Genomic DNA, 13,171 nt, shown 5'->3' on the forward strand with positions numbered 1-13,171 from the left:
AGCTCTTGCCCATTGTATTTTGTGGTTCTTACCTCTGCTTTCTAAAATGTGCATTATATTCCATGGCTGTATGAGAAGGGGCCAGGGGCAGAAGCCCCTTTGTGGTGGTTGTTATTGCAGAAGCTCTCTTCCTGCTGGGGCGAATATGGGGAACCAGAAATTGTTTTAGGAGCTTGATGGTCACAGGCCAGGATTGAAATTTCTTTTGAACAACAATTTCCTTAAAATTTAGTAACCTTCCCCGGTGTATTTGCCTTTGGTTAGTTCCATGTATGTTAGTAGCCAGAGTTCATGATGACTAGACAATTTTTAAGCCTGAGACTTTCTAGTGTGATGTACTGGCAACTAGGCTCTGCCTATTCTTCCTTATCCCAAGCCCAAATACCCTATCCCTCCAAAAAGCGTTGGCTATCTTGAGACATTGTCAAATAATAGGCAAAAATCACAATCTGATCTTTGTTAGTGGACTAGGTTCTACTGACTGAGTTAATGGAAAGTATTTGAAAAAGACTAGGGGCCTAGGGTACTTTAATTGGATTAATGACCCCAATTTTTGCCCCTCTCTCTAATCATACTCTTTGCCCTAAAATATTGCAGTTTTCTTCTACTTTTGTGGATCATTCTTCCCAGTAGCATACTGATAAAGGTTTCTGAAAAAAATACTTTATATATATTATGTTATAAATTTTACTGAAAATATGTGTAGCACACATTGATAAATAATATACAATACTCTTTATTGTAAGTTCTGTATAGCCAATTAATTCTTACTGAATGCTTTGATTTCCACTAAATTCTCTTATCCATAGCCAATCTACAGTTGTAGTTCATGAGCAAATGTAGTTCTGACATGAATGTTCGTTGATATTCTCATTGTTAGTAAGACGAAAGTGAAAAATAAAGAGGTAGATGAGACTTCAGTGGTTTGTAAATGAGTTGACATCTTTGCAGATTTGGATAAGTTTTCAAAGAATATTTCCTCAAAACTTTTTTTTTTTTGTATTTGCAATGTAATGGCCAAAGACACAACACAGTTTTAAGTTTAATCTGCATTGTTTTCTCTACCACTTTCTTAAGCTAGAAAATTAACCAAACAAATCAACAAAGCAACCCTTCATTTGTAGCTTCTATCAATTTCTGTGGTATAAACACTCCAACGATAGCTGATTTCAAGCTGCTGGTTTGACACAACTGAAGCATGAGGTAGTGGTTCTATCAGATATACTAGAAACAAATAGCCTTAAGAGGACAGACAATAGTAAAATGTCATAAAAGAACTAGAAAGTCATGAGTTTTGAGTACCTATTATCTTTGTTTTAACGTAAATTATTTAATTACAAGTATGTAATTTAATTGTAAACAATGGCTGTGTTAACAATCAGCTTGCCAAATTCCTGAAAATTAAATAGTAGACTAGTGGGCTGGTTATCAGTTGCCTCCGAACAGCACAGGTTCTGCCTGCCCCTTGACCTTAGGCTTGGAAAAGTGGTTGCACATTATTCTTTTTTGCTCTTATGTCATAAACATGTGAACATTTCTGGGCTGGTTTGAAGGATGAGACAGTGGAGGGCAGCCACATAGTCCACCTGTCTCAGCCAAGACCATCCTAGACTAGTAGAGTAGTTGATCCTGACATGTGCAAGACCCCAGCTAAGATAAGGAGAGCTAGACCCTGCAGCTGACTGAATACAGGTGAGCTCAGCCAAGACCAGCAGAAACACTCACCTAACCCACAGATTCACGAGCTAAACAAATGTTTATGAGTTTTAGGGTGTGTATATATACACATACACAAATATTTATATGCACACACATACACACACAGGGCTACAGTTTCATCTCATAAGATTACCTCCTTGCAGTCACTGCTGATAACAACTTCAGGGGTGTATGAACACTTATATTCTTTACTCTTTAAAAGATCAACTACAGAACCTAGTCAAACTAGACTGCAGGCCACAGAGAGAGTAATTCCTTAGCACAGGTCTGTTTCCTTCCAACTGTACCTGTAGACTTGCTTATTCTAGCCCAACCCAGCTTTTTAGCCTCAACAAAGCCTACAGCATCTACTGCTTAACTGTCTCCATCAAAACAATGCCACATTTAACCTTTGATTGGTTAAATGACTGACATTTATATCAGTAGCCTGACTAAAAAAGACCCACCCTCACTGACATGAATGGGCATCAATCCATTCAGTGCCAGATATGGAACAAAAAGGCAGAGGAAGGACAAAATTGGCCTCTCTGCTTGTTCTGGGACATCTTATCTTCTCCTGCTCTTGGATATCAGTACATTGGGTTCTCTGGCCATTGGACTTGACTGAATTACACCTTCAGCTTTCCTGATTCTCCAGCTTGCAGATGGCAGATTGTGGGACTTCTCAGCCCCCATAATCATATGAGCCAATTCCTGCAATAATCCTGTCTCTCTTGTTCTGTTTCTCTGGGAAACTCCAATATTCCCTCCTAGAGAGAGAAATTTTATCACTCTGATACCTTGTGTCTGCTATTCATGAACAATTATACAGCTGTGATTTTCTAGCAGTGTGTACCCAGGTAGATATGTTTCTCTGCTATTGGAGCCCCCTCTGCTCCCCTTATTCTTGTTAACTTTTGGCTTGAATTGCATTTTATATGAACCAGGTCTTACCAAAAAATTTTAAAAATGTCTTTCAGTGAGGAAAGGATACGTCCAATGTATAACAACAGATGCTATGAGGCAGAATTTTTTTTTTTTTAGACAGAGTCTCATTCCATCATACAGACTGGAATGCAGTGGCACCACCTTGGTTCACTGCAACTTGCACCTCCTGGGTTGAAGCGGTTCTCTTGCTTCAGCCTCCTGAGTAGCTGGGATTACAGGTGCGCAACACACGACCAGCTAATTTTGGTACTTTTAGTAGAGATGGGGTTTCTGCCATGTTGGCCAGGCTGGTCTTGAACTCCTGGCCTCAAATGATCTGCCCAGCTTGGCCTCCCAAAGTGCTGGGATTACAGGTATGAGCCACTTCACTGGGTTAGAATTCTTTTTTATTTTGATAACTTTGACTGATTTGATAGTTCACCATCAAGGAAACTGTTTAAAATGAAAAACAGAACATATCTTATAGAAGGACTCTAAGTCCAATATTAGTGAAGAATATAAGAATTTCTTCCTATAATGTATTTCTATATTCAGCCCAAGAGGCATTAATTCCACAGCACTAATAGAAACTGTTAATAGTATAATATAAATTACAAACAATACAACAGAAATGAAAGCAAACTCCACAGAAGTATGTTAGAAATTAAAAAAAGAAATTCCTTAAACCCTCAAGCCAGCATGCTTGATACATATTAAACACTTTTTTTGAGGTGAAGTTTCACGCTTGTCACCCAGGCTGGAGTGCAATGGCGCAATCTCAGCTCTTTGCAACCTCCACCTCTGGGCAAGCAATTCTGCCTCAGCCTCCTGAGTAGCTGGGATTACAGGCATGTTCCACCATGCCCGGATAATATTTAGAGACGGGGTTTACACATTTTTAAAGAATGGATACTGATGCAGATGATTTGTGAGCATTTTGATGAGAAAGTGGTATATGCAGGATGTGAAGGATAAAGCATAAATTGTAACATGCTTATCTAGCTAACCTCATTTGTTTCTGTAGAATTACTGGGATAGGAGATTGGATAAATGCTTAGCATATCTCAATTTTAAGTAATTTGAGCAAATTGTTAAGCTATACACATTGATAAAATGGAGAAACATGACCAGATAATGATATAATTAGACAGATTTGTAGGTGGTTGAAATTGTATCCAAGCATAGCAATCTGGCCTCTTTCTACTCTCCAACAGCATCAATAATCATTCCCCATCACTCTGCCCCAACCGTACTGAGTTACTTGCAGTTTTCTAAACACATCAGATTCTTATACCCCAGCGCTTCTGTACATACTATTCCTTTGCCTGAAGCAATGTTTTCCTTCTCCTTTACCTCATTCTTACTTGACCTTTGGCTATCAACTTAAATTTTGTAAGCTGAAAATGCACTTAATACACCTACCCTACTGAACATCAGAGCTCAGTCTAACCTACCTTAAATGTGTTTAGGACACTTGCATTAGCCTACAGTTAGTTAGGCAAACGTATATAACACAAAACCTCTAATAAAGTATAAGATATTGAATGTCTTATATTCAATATGTAATTTCTTAAATACTATACTGAAAGTGAAAAGCAATGGTCTTGTACCATTTTGAAGTCAAAAAATCGTCAGGAACTTTCTGTAGTTCTCAAATAAGAGAACTTGACAGCACCATTTGTCACACAGAGTTCACCCTAAATTCACCTGGTAATTTTGGTGACCATCTGCTAGTTAATTGCCTTTGTCCAAGGGAAAAGTAAATTTCTTTTATCTTTACGACAGAAGATAGGTTTGTAATGGAGCAAAGTGCCTACTAAAGTTAGACTTTTATGTTTCTGGGAAGCTGAAAGATAGGGAAACTATTTTTCCTAATGATTAAATTGCAGTGAGATAGCTCCCAGGTCCTTGGGGAATTCACATTATTGGGTTGTAAAATTAGCAAAAGCCTAACAGTTTTTGGAAAGGTTTATAGACATTTCAAAGAGGCACATAAAAAGCTTACAATTAAGTTTCCTAAAGGAATGACCAAAGAAAAGGACATGGAGGATAAAAGTCTCTTTCTCTCTTCTTTGTACCAGGCAGAATTAAATAGTTTTATTTCTAATTTGTACTCACCCTTACACCAACAGTGTCAGCATGACCTGGCAATTTTAGTTAGAGATGCAAATCCTCATATTCCAATGTAGACCTACTTGATAAGAAGCTCTGGGGATAGGGCCCAGCAATTTGAGTTTTTAAATAAGCTCCCCAAGTGATGTTTAAAGCCTAAAGTTTAAGAATCATTGTAGAGGATTATTGATAGCAGGCCATATGCAAAGGATTTGGGGGAAGGCAAAGGACTTAATTTTGCTTAAATTAGTAGCTCTCTGAGGTTTGCATAAGCACTTATTTGGTCTGCTAGTATGTTCCCTTCAATTAATTGACAGGAAAGTAGGTTATCAAAAAGATATTAGATGAGCCTCAGTTTAGCCAAAACAGTCAAACCTCAATAATTTATACAACAGAGAACAAAACAAAATCATTATTTTTAAACTGTGCTTATTCAGCTCTAGAGTTCATTCTCTAATTTATGAAGTGACCTAATCAAAATCATTGTATTACTAAATCAAATAAAGCCACACAAATGGATAACCAGAAAAGCCAAATTTAAGTGAAACTAGGTAAATGTGCAGTTTTCTCAGACAGAATCCTTAAGTCCACCTGGCTCTCTGTTGGGGCCCAAATCTTATGTTTTTCAATTATGTATGCAAACTGGAATCACCTAAAGATATGTTTAAAGACAAAAATTGCAGCGGAGACCGAGAGCAGCCAGGAAAGAGGTAGAGTGGATTCTTCCAGCGCATGACTTTATATGACTGCTTCCCCTTCTCAACAGGAGCCAGAGCCTGCCAAGACCTCAAAGAGGAGAGCTTCAGAGGCCCAGCTGAAGTACTAGGCTTAGGGGCCAAAGAGTCTACTTTGAGAAAGGTCTTTATAGGTTAAATCTGATCCACTTTTGAAGCTGTAGGAGACTGGTTTCCCAGGCCACTGAGACAAGCAGCATTTGTGATGCTACCATGCCTTCCTTAGGAATTCTGCCTGAAGCAAAGCTGGTGAAGTCCGATTTCTAGGGACTCTGGATGTTCCTGTGATAGGACCTCCCCTATGTTTTCATTGGCCCTATTGGGGATGTGGTGCAGTTTAGCCAGAAATACCTGGATGTGGAGGTTAAAGCCACACAAATGGATAATCTAGAATTAAAAGACATGAGGACCTTTCCATGAAAAATGCCTGGAGGTAGGGAAAATCATGGATGGGACTGTTCCCTAGGTGATGGAGGTGGCTCAGAAACAGAGGAAGCTTACCAAAGCTGAAATCCAGAGGGTTCTGAAAGAAAAAGATCAAGATCAACTTACCACACATGAACTACAGGAAAAAAATCTGAACTTTGCAAGGGATTTGAGAAGCAGGAAGCCACTGAAGGCTATTGCAAGAAGGAATAATGGCTATAATTACTATGCTGAGCATTACATATTATTAATCAAAAAAGAAGAGATACCAAGCATTAAAAGCCCACATATAAAAGAAACCCAGTCTAGTAAATGAGGAAATCATGCAGGTCCAGAGGAAGACCTGAGTGGATGTGTTGGCTCTTCCAGGTAAGCCTGATAAAGAAACAGGTACGGATCCATTCCATGGACAGCATTCAGCAGAAAAAAGACTAAGAGAATGATAAACCAATCAGAATGTGTAATTACCTGTTTTAAGCAGTATAAAAACTTTTTTTTTTTTTTGAGATGGAGTTTCGCTCTTGTTACCCAGGCTGGAGTGCAATGGCGCAGTCTTGGCTCACCACAACCTCCGCCTCCTGGGTTCAGGCAATTCTCCTGCCTCAGCCTCCTGACTAGCTGGGATTACAGGCACGCGCCACCATGCCCAGCTAATTTTTTGTATTTTTAGTAGAGACGGGGTTTCACCATTTTGACCAGGATGGTCTCGATCTCTTGACCTCGTGATCCACCTGCCTCAGCCTTCCAAAGCAGTATAAAAACTTAAAATCACTGACCAGTGACCTTCTGTTCCTCCGTGTAAATCCATGTCTATAAGCAACTTTTGTGTACCTTCTCAAAGAAAAAAAACATCTATATGAGATATTTTGACTTTCTTCATGTTCTATCTGACTTACAAAATGCTGATGGTGATCTTTCATTAGAAAATCTTTGTATTCTATCAAATGTAGGCTCTTGTGAGGTTTATTGAAAGAAAACTTTTGTTGGTGGTGATATCCTGTAGGGTTTTTACTGTGGGGGAAAAAATGCTGCTTTGAAATTGTCAGCAAATAGGACCAAGGCTCAATTTAAAATGTGCTGCAAAACTGTAGTTTATATGAGGTGAAGTTAATGGGGAGTTCCTGAAGAGCTTTTGCAGTACTAAATGGCAATAAAATAACTGCTATAACATATCTTAATTTTCATCTTTCAAAAACAGTGTTTTCCCTATAGTCTTTAGGTAGAAAACTGTCCATGAAGGAGGAAGTGATCAATTTATCTTAACATAAGATTCCTACACTAGGAATTCAAGATGTTTCAGTGGGATGATATCGATCCTCAGAATGCCAAACCCATGAACATTTGACGAGATGCAGTTTCAGATTTTCCTCCTTACAGGGTTTCAAGAAACCCCTTGATTGAGAAGAGGGCACATATTCTCCTCTTACCTTCTTTGGTCTCATAAGAGACTCAAAGAATTGTGAACCAAACTTTAATAATAAAATAATGTCTCCAATTACATGAGAAAACTGCAGCCAAAAAATGTAACGTGGTTTACCTTAAGTGAGGAAACTAATGGTATTCCATTTAGTACAAGAGAATAATGCCAATGGATACAGACCAAAGACTGCACCATCCCATTATTTTTCGCCATGAGTTATGTGCTATTTTATATTCGAATACCATCTTTGGCAGCAAACATCAAACTGCTCAAGCTGGGCTGTCTCCTTTCTAAACTGCATATATTTTTAACACATTAATACTTTAAAACTGGGATAGAAAGCTTAAAAGGCCATACATAAAAATCACATATGCATTCTTTATTCTCTAAAGCATTTTACCAGACCTTAGAATCTGCATTTAGAATTCTTTCTCAGAACTTAATGGTGTTTTTGAAGACATACATTTTGTCTTCTAATCTTTGTTTCTTCTAAGCACTACTGTTACTAGGCATATGGTAAAGATACACATTTAAGTTTTAAAAGAAAATACTTTTTCCTGGTGGTGTCCAGGCCCTGGGTTCCTCAGACCAAAAGGCGCAATCTGTGACACTGCTGTGATTTCAGAATTGAAATGAAATGCATAAAACGAAGTAGGTCTGGGGAAAGAAAATGTCACAATTTTTCATCAGTGTTGTCAGACACACTAACCCAGGAAGCTGTCTCTGGGCCTGAACTATACAAATCAGCATCTGAGTAGGTGTGACAAATGTAGGCCCTTCCAAGTTTGGCCCTGATTCTTGAAGGTGGTCAGAAGCCGTCTCTAGAAACAGAGGGGCATGATCCTGGGAGGTCCATTCAATTCCTAACAGGTCCTGGGCAGTGGCCGGTTTGCTTGGGCAGTGCAAAGGCATAGAGATTGGCGAGAACAGGCGGTGATCAAGCTTCCCAGCGAGGGTCGGATTCCAGCAATCTGGAACTGGAGAACTGGGCTTGTGGGAGCTCAGTGGCTCGCGCGGAACCGGCTGCAGCCGCTCCCCAGACACCGGGGTCCCGGCCCAGCTGTTTCCTACCCATAAAAGCCTAAGGCCCGCTTTGGTGAGTCCACGAAGCCCTCGCACTAAGCCAGGACAGGGCTCTCGCTCTCAATGTAGGGGACCACCCACTGCTCCGCCGCCCCATTGAGGCAGCCGATTAAGCCACTTTCAAGATGTCTTTCTAGAATCTAGCCTCAAATAAAGTCCTGTAAACGGACGTCTGCATCACAAAGTCGGGAAGCCAGGTGGAGTCGCCGTCAAACGTCTCGGGAAAGCCACCGGGCGGGTCGGCAGACTCCCTGAGACAGCACGTTGGTTTTCTCGCATAGCAGCCGCCTCCGCACCCGGTCCAGGAGCTCGCTGCTTTCCCTGCGCAGGGCATGGTTCTGGGTCAGGAGGTCCTGCATGACAGCCAACGCGTACATCCCGCGCCGCACAGCACCGCAAACCTAGTTTCTAGCCGGGTCCCTCCGAGCCGCGGCGTTGCCGGAAGTGCGTGTCAGCGCGAGGTCGGTGAATTCCGGTGGCGGGGAGGGACGGACTCCGCCGCCAAGGCCAGGTATAGAATAGAGCGCCTGCGGGCAGGGGCGCTGGGATTAGTGGTCCGGAGAGCGAGAGCCCAGAGGGCTGGAGTCGGCGAGTGGAAGTGAAAGGAGGAAAGCATGGGAGCGAAGGCCAAGCCCGAGGAAAGAGGTCCCCGTTTGGCAAAGGAATCTTACTTCGCGGCTGTGCGCGTTCACTTCCGGAGCTCAGTCCGCGGGGCGGGCCCTCAGGTTCTTAAAGGGAAAGCGTTCCATCGCGCAGCATGAAGTTGCACTTCCTCCTCCCTCGCCTCCACGCTCTTCCCCGAAATGCCTTCGAGTCATAATGTTTATGGTTCCATGGCCCGGGTTCTTATCTGTTTTGCTCAAGGTCCAACAGTTACAAGAAGGCAATTTCTAACGAAGCCTCCCGTGCCTTCCAAATGGACTATTTTGGCGGGCTCCCACCCGGACCGGATGCCCCCACCCCCCGCCCCGCCATGACCGGACAAGTGCATGGGAGCGGCTGTCATTTGCGGAGTGCCCCTTGCGCCTCATAGCGCAGATTATCCAATGGTTTCCCTGAAATTGATACTGGTTTATTTTCCGAAGGCAAATCAGCAGCTTATACAGACACTCGGGCCACAAAGCCGGTGGAACCACGGGAGACGGCTTGCTGAGTGTCAGGTCTTCCTTCCACGATGGACTTAAACTTAAGGTGGTGGGCAAGCTCGGTGGGTGGGAAAGGCCCGGGTCCAGATGAATGCAGTCCATGTTTATATTGATGAAAGGAATGCACACCATTTGGTCCAGTTCAGTCATTCTTACAGGTGCTGGCTATGAGCACTGGGGTGTGCGGGCATGCATACAACCAGCAATTTAAGTGATGATCAGCTGCATGATCCCTCAGTTTGAGTGGACAAAGTCTGTAAGAACCACTTTCAGGCTTCTGGGACTCTTGTTTGTTTCCCTGTATCCAACGAGGCATTCCGAAGTTGACTGTAGGATCATTGCATGTCCGAAATACCCACGGTGAAACTGGGTAAAAAGCTTCAGGAGGTGATATTGATGTGTATAGTTTAGGAAATAAAACCCAATACTTCAAAGAATGTAATTTGTGGCTTTTTAGAGATAAGAATACTTTGACAGTTTTCATTTGTCGTTTACATGGATATGGTATGTTTGATTCTGACTTTTAATTAATTTGGTATTTTACTATGGAAACAACTTTATATTAGTAAAATAATGCATTTCCAAGGTTATACATTGTGTTAGAATAGTTTCAAAAGCAAAATAAACAAGATACGATTTGATATCAATTACTAAAACGTGTATTTTGAGAAAGAACACAGTCATACTCAAAAAAGTTGTTATCTTTGGGTGGTGGATTGTGGAAAATTTTTACTTTACACATTTCTAGGTTTTTGAAGTGTCCATATTCATTTTATAATTATAGAAACAAGTCATTAAATCCAAAAAAAAAACCTTAAGCTTAACCAACTAGAAACTGCCAACCGACTCCTAACTAGGGGCTTTCCTCTTTAACCAATCAAATACTTTGTTTTGTTTTGTTTCTGCAAACACCTTACAAAAGTTTTCTCTTTTTGCCCCTACAATGGAGTACTGGACTGCTTGTGGTCTAGTGCTGACTGTTTCATGAGTCACTAGATGCTCAAATAAACTCTTTAAATTAAAAAGTACATTAAATGAAAGAAAAGCTTAAGAAAATAGAAATGCTTTCAATTTTTTAACTAATGCTTAAATGGAAGACAGGATGCATGCAGAAGTTAATTAAGACTGCGTTTCAGATTGAGACTCAATCTGAAGAACATGTAGTATATGCCTATTCCTTTATAGCTAGAAATTATTTTCTTTGCTGAGGAAAAAGAAACGTCATTATATTCAACTCTTCTAAAAAAGGAAAGCCATTTACTGAGTCAGTATAAGTTTTTTCTTTTTCCTTTTTTTCTTTTCTCAAGACGGAGTCTTGCTCTATCCCCAGTCTGGAGGGCAGTGGTGCGATCTCAGCTCACTGCAAACTTCGCCTTCCAGGTTCAAGCGATTCTCTTGCCTCAGCTTCCTGAGTAGCTGGGACTACAGGTGTGCACCGCCATGCCCAGCAAATCTTTGTATTTTTAGTAGAGACAGGGTTTCACCATGTTGGCCAGGATAGTCTAGATCTCTTGACCTCATGATCCACCCACCTCAGCCTCCCAAAGTGCTGGGATTACAGACGTGAGCCATCACGCCTGGCCTGAGTCAGTATAATTTATGGAATTTATCAGGAGCTAAAAGTAGTATCAAAATGACACTTAAATCTTACTTTGCCCTTTATAATTTTTATGAAATATAAAATTTAGGAACCCAAATACAAGACTAGGCAGTCATGCTCAAAATGCTCAGGATGTGCCTGCCACTGATTAATGATAGCTACATATATTCTCTTGTATGTATATATTAGAATACAAAATTTTAAAACATGTTCCCTGATATGTCCATAGATATGCAATGCTTATTTTTAAGTAATGAAACAATAAAGCAAACACCCCTGAATCTAAGACCCATATGGAAACCCTAGATTGTTGAATTTACTGTTATTCTTCTATCCCATCTTCCCAGAGTGAACCACTAACCTGAGATTTTGGGTTGATTATTATCATGCCTGTTTTTTTTTTAAGTGTAGTTGTATATCTGTCTATCTATCTAGATCTATATATATGTATATACTTCTTCAAACATTGCTTCTCCTTCATTCTTTCTATTTTCTTTGGCTGAAGCTCATATTATCAGTACATTAGATCTTATTCCTATCTGTCTTTCTCTTAATTTCCCACAGTTACCTATCTCTCTGCTGCTTTTGGGTAAAATATTTGAACTAGCTTTCATTTCAGTTACATTATCTACAGTTGATTTAAATTTGCTGTTTAATCTATCAATTGTATTCTTAATTTCAACAGTTATGTATTTTATTTCTAGAAGCTTATGTAGTTATTTTTAAAGTAAGTCTAGCTATTTTGTTAATCCTGTCCCTTGCTCATTTATTTTTTCATTTTATTAAACTTTTGACAGATAGTCATTTTATATTCTGTATCTGATAATTCTGATCCTTGAGAATCAAAATTGATTTGTTGTTTCTGATGGCTCTCATAATGGCATGTTTCTTTGTGTGTATCATGAGTTTATATATATGAACAATTTTCTACTAAGTCTTTCACTAATAGGGGATACACAAGTTATAATAATCAGCCATCCTTAGTTTCCTGGTCCATGTCATAGTTATTAAGTAGTAGAGCTCAGAATTAAATTCAGGTTAGTCTGACTTCAAAAACAAGTTTTGCTCTCTTGTCCTTAAGGCCATCTTCTTGAAAACCTCTGTACCATGAGAGCCAAGTGGAGAAAGAAGTAAATGCACAGGCTGAAACACAAAAGAAGAAAGATGAGGCAGATGTCCAAGTTAACTGGTAGCTGTGCACTTGTGGAGGCTGCAGGAGCAGAAACATGGAATGCCAGAGGCTGGGGATGCTGACACAAGTTGATGGGCTGCGTGCTACTGTTTAAAGCTTGTCTCAATGGATCTAGAATTTTCATCACCATCTGATCACTGAGGCCACCTGAGACCCATGTTGCTCATAATCAAAACTGTCCATGTTGGTCCTTTGCCCTGGAACTGTGACATTCTGGACTAGTTCTGTATTCACTTGTGGACAAGTGTAACAATCATACAATAAATCGCCTTTTATGCTGCCTTAGCTGAAAAAGTTTTTTAAACAAAATCTTAACCAGGGGTCCCAAGGGCAAGTTTGCAACCTCCTTATAGGGCCACAGCTGATGTACTCTTGAAAGTGCCACCTCCTGGCTGGAGGCCAACCAACGCAAAAGCAGTGCACTAAACAAAAACACAACCAAAGATTCTCACAGAGACCATTTCACTCCCCTCCCACCTCTACCACAGCAGGTGCTGGCATCCATAGCTGCAAGACCTGAAATTGCATCACATCACAGGACTCTGCCAAAACTACAGTACCAGCCTGGAGCCTGGTAGTTCCATTGGGTGACTAGACCCAAAAGAGAAAAAACAATCACTACAATTTGGCTCTCAGGAAGCTCATTTCTAGGGGAAGCAGAAGAACACCACATCAAGGGAGTACTTCATGGGACAAAAGAATCTAAACAGTGGCTCTGAATCCCAGATCTTCCCTCTAACATAATCTACCAAAATAAGAAGGAACCAGAAAAACAATTCTGGTAATATGACAAAACAAGGTTTTTTTTTTTTAACACCCTCAAAACATTATACC

At 40.5% G+C, this 13,171-nt stretch overlaps 1 long non-coding RNA gene across 1 annotated transcript; it reads left to right on the forward strand.

The window, feature by feature from the left end:
* The first annotated feature begins 9,131 nt into the window (after window positions 1-9,131).
* On the forward strand, window positions 9,132-12,617 carry LOC144578863 (uncharacterized). The gene is made up of 2 exons (XR_013525313.1): window positions 9,132-9,591; window positions 12,227-12,617. It is a non-coding gene; the product is annotated as an uncharacterized LOC144578863 (long non-coding RNA).
* Window positions 12,618-13,171: the final 554 nt, after the last annotated feature.

This window comes from Callithrix jacchus, chromosome 13 (assembly GCF_049354715.1).
Source record: "Callithrix jacchus isolate 240 chromosome 13, calJac240_pri, whole genome shotgun sequence".
Classification (NCBI taxonomy): Eukaryota; Metazoa; Chordata; class Mammalia; order Primates; family Cebidae; genus Callithrix; species Callithrix jacchus.